General features: G+C 38.9%; 1 long non-coding RNA gene across 1 annotated transcript; it reads right to left on the bottom strand.

Moving 5' to 3' along the window:
- Positions 1-1,631: 1,631 nt before the first annotated feature.
- Positions 1,632-2,337, bottom strand: LOC132915805 (uncharacterized). The gene is made up of 3 exons (XR_009659971.1): positions 2,233-2,337; positions 2,079-2,171; positions 1,632-2,002 (listed from the first exon to the last, which is right to left on the bottom strand). It is a non-coding gene; the product is annotated as an uncharacterized LOC132915805 (long non-coding RNA).
- Between the last annotated feature and the right edge of the window lie 7,029 nt (positions 2,338-9,366).

Here is a 9,366-nt window from a genome sequence, read left to right as displayed (position 1 = left end):
CGTTCGATAGAACTTTTAAAACTCTGAACTTATTTGGCCTGCAACATTTTTGGCAAAAATGTTTGAAACAGTTTTAACATTCTGTGTAATAATACGATACATAATACATAAGAATAATTGATTTGGGAACACGTAAAATCACGTAATTAGTTATTCGATCGTCATTTGCGGTCTTATCAAAAATTATTCGATTCACTCGAAGTGCCAGTAGGAAATGAGATGAGACGAATCACAGATAACGTCGCGTTTCGCACGAAAAGTTCGACAATCCTGACGCTGGCTGGCCAAACTTATTTACGATATTTTTCTAATTGACATTCAAGACAGTTTCTTTTAAGAAAAATATTTCCTTAATGTTTCATAATATTTTGTTAATACCTTTTAATGCTTATCTAAACAAAACTCAATAAATCGTTGAATTTAACAAAAAAAGTACTTTAGAAGGTTTTTAACGTCTAGAAACCAGAATCCGAAATAGAATGCGAAAACTGTTCTGAATCAGATGATTTCTTATCTTCATCGTGGCTTACGGTATCATCGTAATGAGTTTCTGATGGCACAGGTATTTCTATGATTTCTTTTAAAAACGGTTTACTTTCTTTCATCGGTATCTGTCTCACGCCAATCAAAAGTGGATCTGATGTAAAAAATTATCCGTCAATGACGTCCAGGTCACATGTTTCTGTGGAAAAGTTCGTGCAATAATTTTGCCAGCGCGATCAAAAACGCTTACTCTACGGCTTCAACCGCTTCTTTCGCTAACTGACTGATAGGAAATAAAACGTTCTGTATTTCAATGGAATTTTCTACGTGATTGATACAAATCTATCGATATAATTTGCCAGTGGCCAATGTCCGTTTTGCAAATTTCTACGTATTTATTTTATGGCCAGCACCAGAGATTACTTAGATCCATGTGCATTATTTTTACTTTTGTAAAATTGTTGTAAAATTGGAACATTTTCTTGTAAAATGAAGCGATAGTATTATATATTTTATCATCAACGATAATTAATATCGGAGATGTGCTGGTTAGGATTTTGATTGGCAGCTGATCATCCGATCAAGAAGCCGTCTCCGCCGAAGATTTTCAAACACCGTCAACGAACAAGACGCGTCAAATTTAAAGTTATTTAATATTACAAACTCAAAAAGAAAATTCGTTAGCATCGTTCGCCATGTTTACTTTTTTCATTGCATCTTATTTCTTTTAAAGACATTTCTCTTTTGGAAAGTTTCTTGTTATGGTCAAATTAAGAAATAATTACGGATATAATTTTACGGATTCTAATAAACTTATTGTACGTAACGAAAAAGATATTGAAAAAATTGGAATTCAATTTCATAAACGCGCTGTAAATTTAATAAAACGGAATAATATTAATCGACTAAAAAGAAATTACGAGTTATATGTTGTTATTAAATCAATATTAGATCCGTGCAGTTTCTACAGTCGAATATTCAGCAAATACGTTCAGCAAATACGTTGAACAAATAGTTGGAAAATTTTGCGCGAAAGTTCCGATTGAAAGTCCGAAAATATAGGAATCATAGAAAGGTCTGGAAAGTCCAATAACTCCAAATTAACTCTGAAGTCCAAAGTCTGGACGATTTACTCTTGCAATTGTAGAACCTATTACATTTCTAATTCAAAGTGCCAATGTCCTAATTCTTTAAATGACGCGTTAACGTAACTTTAGTCCTTAACGAGTTAATATCGCGAACATTCGGCTGGAAATATTCGCCAGAAAATATTCGAGGTGAAATACTGAAAAATTACGCGAACGAAATCGACGTGCACCGGTAGCTCTGGAAAATCTTCAACGAACGAGTGTTCGTACACGGCCTTCCAGACGTTTTTCCCTCCGACCTTCCTCAAGCGACCTCGAGAGAAATGCACCACCGACGAGAAGCCGGAATCCTCCTTTTAATCCGACCAAGTCAGATCTTTTAATATTTTCACGATTTCTTCCCTCGACGTTTTAAACCATTGTTAGTTGATCTATAATACGTGAGCTTTTAATATGAACTCTTTCCAGAGGAGATTACAGGAGAAAAACATGACAAATAATAGACACGTTTGTTGATGTTTCCGATTTTATGATAGAATAGGATGTTCGTGATTAAATAAAAAGGATTTCAATACGAACAAACTTGCCAGAGAAGTAAATCTGAAAAATAATTTATAAGTTGGTGAAGTTTTGCGAAAGATAAATATTCAAATATACGTACGAGATAAGTATTTTTTGAATTTTTTTGTTTTATCGACACCGTTTCAATTATGCATGAATAGATTAAATTGCAGTGGCGATTTGTAACAACAGACCCTATTCATTTTTGGAGAACTGTGATGATCTTCGTTGATATTTAATACATATGATACGTAATGAAAAACAAAATGTGACTACGACGAATGAGAATAAAGTTTCGAAATTTGTTTGCTTTTCCATCTCCAATTCAGTCATACATGTTTCATAATGCATGACGTAAAAGAAAGATCTCGATATAAAATATAATGTCATACGATATTTCTGTTACAATGCATAATATTCTGTGACGTAGATGCGCGCGCTGCGTCGCTTTGATGAACAAATAAAACGTAGCGAAGAATCGAGAGCGAGGTCGGCACGTGCGGCGCAATTTATTGCGTATTTCGAAAGAGACTCGCGAAGCTTTTGTACTTTTTTAAAATAAAATTGAAATAAAATGAAATTGTGGAGGTCTTACAGCGTTATTGAAATACTATTTATCAAAGTAAAATACTGCTATATGAATATTACTAAAATATTAGTTATTAAATATAATATAGGAAATTTATAACATTTAAGAAAATATAATATAAAACACAATAAATTTGCATGAAAAAAAATGGTATAAAAACGTAGAATAAAGTAATACCAATCATTAAATTATAGTAAGTTAGTGAAGATAAAGATCGAGAGAAGAAAAAGAAACATCTTTCTTAAAGTCTTTTGTAGACGAGCATAATTTATTAATACATAATAATGCATGATTTTGATATTACTTTTTTTATATATATATATATATATATATATTTAACATTACTTCGATAATGCTGATCGTTAGCAACGCAGGACAATTGACAGTCGCATAATTTCAGACACAATTTTGTAGATCTCAGAAATTAAAGAAGACTCGGCAGATTTTCACTAGAATCCAACAATTCGGTTATTTTGTTAAGCAGTTTAGCGATTTTTCTCTCGTGTCACCAATTCAGAGGGAACATTTTGATATAAATGTATCGTACGTATGGAAATTTCCACGCAATAAATGACAAAAATAAAGCTGCAGAAACGAGCGATGAATTTGTAAAACATGATAAAAGGACGTCATCACTAATTATGACAGTTAAACTCTCTGAAATGCAAGAGGAAAGTGGAAACATAAAATCAACGTAATTAAAACTTCTTTCGGAGAAATTCGAAATAAATATGAATATTTTACGCAGCCAGAGTAATTTAAAAAAATATTCAAATTAAAAACATAATATAATGTTTCATCGCTTCGTTTGAATTTTATTGTCTTCTACTTATATGGTTATCATTCTAGGAGTACGCTTCTAAAATAAATGAACGTAGAGAAGGCATGTTTTGAGCAACGTTTTATACGTGAGCAAAATAACATATACGTATAACGATCAGAATTAGGCGAAGTTTTAAATATTTAATAGAAAGGTGAAAATCAAATAATATTATTTTATATTATAGACAACCGTTATATAGACACGTCACACATCAGGACCCGAAGAATGTCAAATTTTTTAAACAAATCTCAAATACTTCGGACAATGATCAGTATACCTAATTCAATTGGTATACTTAATTTTCAATAATAAATACTTTTCTTCGCTATATAATTCACTTAAATACTTTACCCCGAAGTAGAATAAACAAGACTAAAATGTAGATCTAACAGTTTAAACGTTTTAATTATTTCGCACCTCTACAATTAATTTGGGGGAAGAGAAATTAAGAGCAAGAAAAATTAATTGCAGCTTTTTCTTGCTCTTTACAAGGAATTGTCCTTTTATTCGCGGTTCGCAAGTTGCTCGACATTCTGTTTACCGAGGAAGAAATTGGAAGATGCTACACTGGCGAAAGTTCCATGTCGTGTCTCTGTTTAATCCTTTATTTGACGAAGGTCAAAGAAAGTAGTCGTTCAAATCGCCAAGCAATCTAATTCATTATTCCTGTCTGTTTGTCTGCTGCATTTTCGGAGATTCACTTTTGACGCGGCTTTTTCCACCTTCTGCAGCCGATTGTATCAAAAAATAAAATTATATTCGCGAAAGTTTCACAAGTATAAAAATTCATATTTTTAGGAACAACATTGAAGAAATGAAACTTGAGTAGAAATTTGCTTCGTATAAATACTAAATACGTATTATTATAATTGATATTCTCCTTTCATATTTATATAATGTTATATAAATATTTTTTATATTCTCATATATGGTGTGTCTACTCCTCTATGGCAAGTATCGAAATACTTTCGCAATTCGCTGTATACATAATATATTGTATTTTTCATTTAATATTATTTCATAATATTTCAATTAAATAATATCTCCAAAGATAAATTTAACGAATTCCCTCAGACATCATTTTCACAATACCGTTTACGACGTTGCGTCCTATTATCCAACCGATATTAAATCGATACCTCTTTCCTTAACGAGCACTACCAGGAAAGTTTAAAATTATACTTCAGATTCTGGATCTATGTCGGCATAAGTTATTCATTAAAGGATGATTTATGCACAGATTACGAGGGCATGGGCGAAAATTCTACGCGTCTGACTTTTTTCCTTTTCTGTCGCGTCCATTTCTTGAAAATTCATCTTAGCTGAATACCGATGAAAGTTAAAAAACGCCGTTCGTGGAAAATCACGAGGACGTTTAACGTATAGAAATCGCAATAGAACACTACAGCGACTATGCATATAAAAGAGCAGATTATCTTTTCTATTACAAACATAACGATGTGCATTTTATATGCATATACGTGCGAAGAGCTCACAGGAAAAATGGGGAAATGTCAAGTTTTAGCATTTCTCAGGAAATAGAAATTTATTTTTCAATATACAGAGTGCCCCGATTTAACTTTGACAGCGAAATATCTCGAAAACTGAATTTTAACGAAAACAATGTTTTAAAGAAAAGCTGTAGAGTTCTGAGGGACACGTTCGATATCAATCTTGTCTCAAAAATCAAATAAAAGAATTAAATACTTTTTATTCTCATTGGCTTTTTTCAATTTGACTTTTCTGTTTTCTAGATACTTAATTTGAAGATTAACTTTCGCACGGCGAGTAAAGAATAGAAACTATGGAAATGACTGATAAAACTTATAACGTTTACGGTGCAGGGGAGGGATACCCCAGTACCGGCGCAGCCACGGGTTGTAAAGCGGGCCCCATTGCGTGGTCATTGAGCAACCGTGGCAGTCCGGGGGTGGACCACCAGGCCCCCGGACGCGCTCAAGCGTCTGGTGAAGAAGTCAAGCGACCAGTGAGGTCCCGGGGCCGAGGAAGCAGCGACCAGTGAGGTCCCGGGGCCCGGCAAGCGGCGACCAGTGAGGTCCCGGGGCCCGGCAAGCGGCGACCAGTGAGGTTCCGGGGCCCGGCAAGCGGCGACCGAGGAGAGAGGTCCGACGACGGTATGGCGTCGTGCACCTCCTCTTCGACGATCAAGAGCGCGCCTGGTAGGCGTGCAAGTAGGAGAACTATTGGGCAGGCAGACCGCGGAAGGATGATTGGGAGGGCGGTGCACCGTGGCGTCCCGCAGGTACTGGGCCCGTTGCTGTGGAACATCGCGTACGACACGGTACTTCGGGCGCCGATGCCCCCGAACTCGGCGCTGACGTGTTACGCCGACGACACGTTGGTGCTAGTATGGGAATCGATATGGGGCAGGATCGTCCGTCTGGCGGAACTGGCGGTGGCCGGCGCGGTGGACGCGATCAAAGGGCTGGGGCTGGATGTATCCCCCGAGAAGTTCGAGGAGATGTGGTTTTGCCGGAGGGCCGATTACGGGACGCCTCCGGCGGACTATCGCCTGAGGTTGGCGGGGGCAGAGATCCGGGTCGGGACCAGTATGAGATACTTGGGCCTGACTCTCGACAGTCACTGGACGTTCGGCGCCCACTTCGAGCGTCTTATACCGTCTTATATCGAGGTGACGGCGAACGCCCTGGGACGTCTGCTATCTCGGCTGGGCCGGTCCGGTGTCGAAGTGCGTAGGCTGTACACCGGCGTGGTGCGAGCGAAGCTCCTCTACGGAGCTCCGATCTGGCCGGGGATCGGGAGGCTGCATAGGTGGGTGGTGCTTGCACCGTTTCAGTGTCACGAATCAACTTTCCTTTTTGCCATGTGGTACGCCAGATGTGACGGTCCTTGCGAGATTCCCCGTAGTCCGAACGCCAAGACCTATCTATTGTTCCATTAACTCGCAGCAGGCCTAAGAAGACGACATAAACCGAATCTGTTCAGTTTCAGTTTTCTTCACGTAAACATTTTCGGTTTATGTTTGTTGCACTCGACTCTTACCTAATACGGAGAAAGCGGGTGTCTGGCAAGATAAGACTTTTCCCATAAACAAGGATGCCCACGAGCCATATCTAGCTCTCCTTGTCTTTACTACCTAATTCATTTACCAATGGGCATCGCGGATCGTTACCCTCACTTTTCCACCAAAAAGTGTGGACAACGAATCCGCGTTCTGAGTTCCAAAGGGAACACCCACACCGAGCTTTTTTCTTTGATGGTACGAGTCCGTTCAAACAGTTCTATTTCTAATTTCAATTCAGTTACAATATTGACCTTTGTAATAAAACACTAAGTCTAAAGAATAAAGACTATACTAAACTCAACAGTTGTGTAATTACTCAAAAAATTACGCGACATCAGCGGCGGCAGCTGCGACAATGACCTTGCTCGTTGACCTTTCGCTGTTCGAGCTGCCGGGTTCTCCCGGGCAGAGTTGCAGCGAGCAACGCGGATGCGGAGGCGTGAGCTCGGCGAACTGCTCAACAGATAGGCACGCTGGCCTCGACACAAGAGCTGGCGCGCCAGGGGCTGAGAGGGGTTGAGAGGGGTTGAGAGCCCTCGGGCGCGCTCCCCTGACCTATAGAGTGACGCAAGTTCTCCCGGGGCATGGATGCTTCGGCGAGTATATGCGCCGAATCGGAAAGAAGGCGACCGCGTGTTTGACCCGGCTAACATTGCCCGGCGTGGGCAGCGCTGCCACACTCTCTCATCGGGGAAATAGGGGTTGACCTTTCGCCACCGGCGATCTTTGAAGCGCTGTTGACGAGCGAGAGGGGTAGGATGGCCGTAACCTCCCTCTGCGAGCTAGCAATGCTGCGGAAGGAGGCGGCGGAGCGGGAGAGGGAGCGAGCCTTCCATCCCGGGAGAATTGGTCGACGAGGACGCGGAAGGTGAAGGTGAAGCTAGGCGCTGAACTTTCCAGCGCCCGGGAGGCATCAAACAGCTCGGTTGGGGATCCGGACTCGTGTCGCCGCAACGGTTCCCGGGCTCCCCTCGACACAGTAGAGACAGTCTTCGTGGAGATTTTAGTCAGTTGGAATCCGACACTACCACGCCGCCCTCCCCCCTAGAAGCGGCGGGTGACCGTGCGGATTTCCTCGAAAATATAAAAAAAAAAAAAAAAAAAAAAAAAAAAACGTCCATCTACGTATCTACAGATCGTTCACGATCCAGGGCTAATCAGAACGATTATCTGTATTGGTAAAGTCTGAGAATTCGACTTTTCGATTTTCGAAAAATTCGATTTTTTTTCTTTTTTTTTTCTATTTTATTTTATTTTATTTTGGTTTTTACAATTCGTCCTGAAGGACATTTGATAAAATGTTATATCTCGTTGGTAAATAAAATAAAATAAAATAAAATAAAAATAAATATAGCATGTGCCAGTTTCGTGTTTTCTAAGTTATATCTTTTATGAGGTCTATTGGGTGTTTCCTTTTTAGTCTTCTTGCAATGTTCGTTGTGTTGCACGTTTCAGGGAAAAGAACGTGTATGAACGAAATAACGATACTCGACATAGTAGCATGTGGACTGCAGTAAGACGATGTAACTTAATACGACACGCTTGAAGCTCAAGCCAAGACTTTATTTCCAGGAATTGGTGGAGATATGGACGTAAGCTAGACTGAATAAAAATCCGGACGCTAAAGTGGACTGAACAGATACTTTCGTATCTCATCCTTTCAGCGCACAGACATTGTCTTATTGCTCTACGGTTGAAGCAGACATGTAAGAGCGAGATATCTGTCTTTCTTAGACATTTCTTTCTTAGACATACGACTAGTGAATATGACTGAAGAAATTTCTATTTAAATTAATACAACGTAGCCAAAGATAAAGAGCACAGACGGCAGCACATGAAAAAATGTTAAATTCAAAATTCGTTAAAATTTACATTCTCCGTCTTTTGCTGTAGGCCCTTCGTCCAATTATCCCATCAGTTAACGTAAAAATTTTACTTTTTTGCCGGCCGATTGTGGAATCGCGTCAGAGCCAACCACTCGTAATATTCGTATCACAGCATTCGTAATTGTATTAGGAAAACTAATTAGGTTCATCATTTACAAATTCATATTTTTATAAACATAAATAGAAGAAGTAAATTTTAAGAAACGATTCATCTACAGTATATATTGTATATGTTCAGACATTTTTTTTTATTCAATTTTAAGATTCTACAGAATGCAGATAATATGAAAAAATATATATAATATCGAAAGCAGAGTACTTATTATGATACTTTGTAGGTGAAACAAATTTTTATTCTCATGAAATGCTAGCAAATTTCGGGTGAATGAGAGTTTCATTTAATTTAATCAATCCTGGCCGACCGTGAAGTAACCACCATTTAAAAAAAAAAGGCATCTATGGAAATCGATGCAAGCGGATACGTTCGGTCCGGTGCCATGCGCCTGTGCAAGAAGAAGCGCGCGGGTCAATGCAATTCAATACGAAAGCAATAAAAAGGCAGAATCGGCAAAAATTTCTCATTTTTTCTTCAGTGGAAAGTCGTATAAACCGTAAAGCGCGTAATGTAAGCCGCAACCCGACAAATGTGCACGCTTGCAAAATTCTAATTTACATAACGGCTAGCATACGATATGCGGGAGGCGATGAAGTAATTACTTTACTCGAGACAAAGGAGGATCTCCGTGACGTTGGCAGTGTGTTTCATCACTGTCCTTAGTTCGCGAATTGGACCGACTTTGGACAAACTTCGTGAGAATATTTCTGTTTATTTTCTAATTAGCAACATTATGAGAGAATATTCTAACGTGCGAAACATTAATATCATACTG

The sequence above is a fragment of the Bombus pascuorum genome, unplaced genomic scaffold (assembly GCF_905332965.1).
Source record: "Bombus pascuorum unplaced genomic scaffold, iyBomPasc1.1, whole genome shotgun sequence".
Taxonomy (NCBI): Eukaryota; Metazoa; Arthropoda; class Insecta; order Hymenoptera; family Apidae; genus Bombus; species Bombus pascuorum.
The sequence above is the reverse complement of the archived record's forward strand: the minus strand, read 5'-3'. Positions and strand labels throughout refer to the sequence as shown.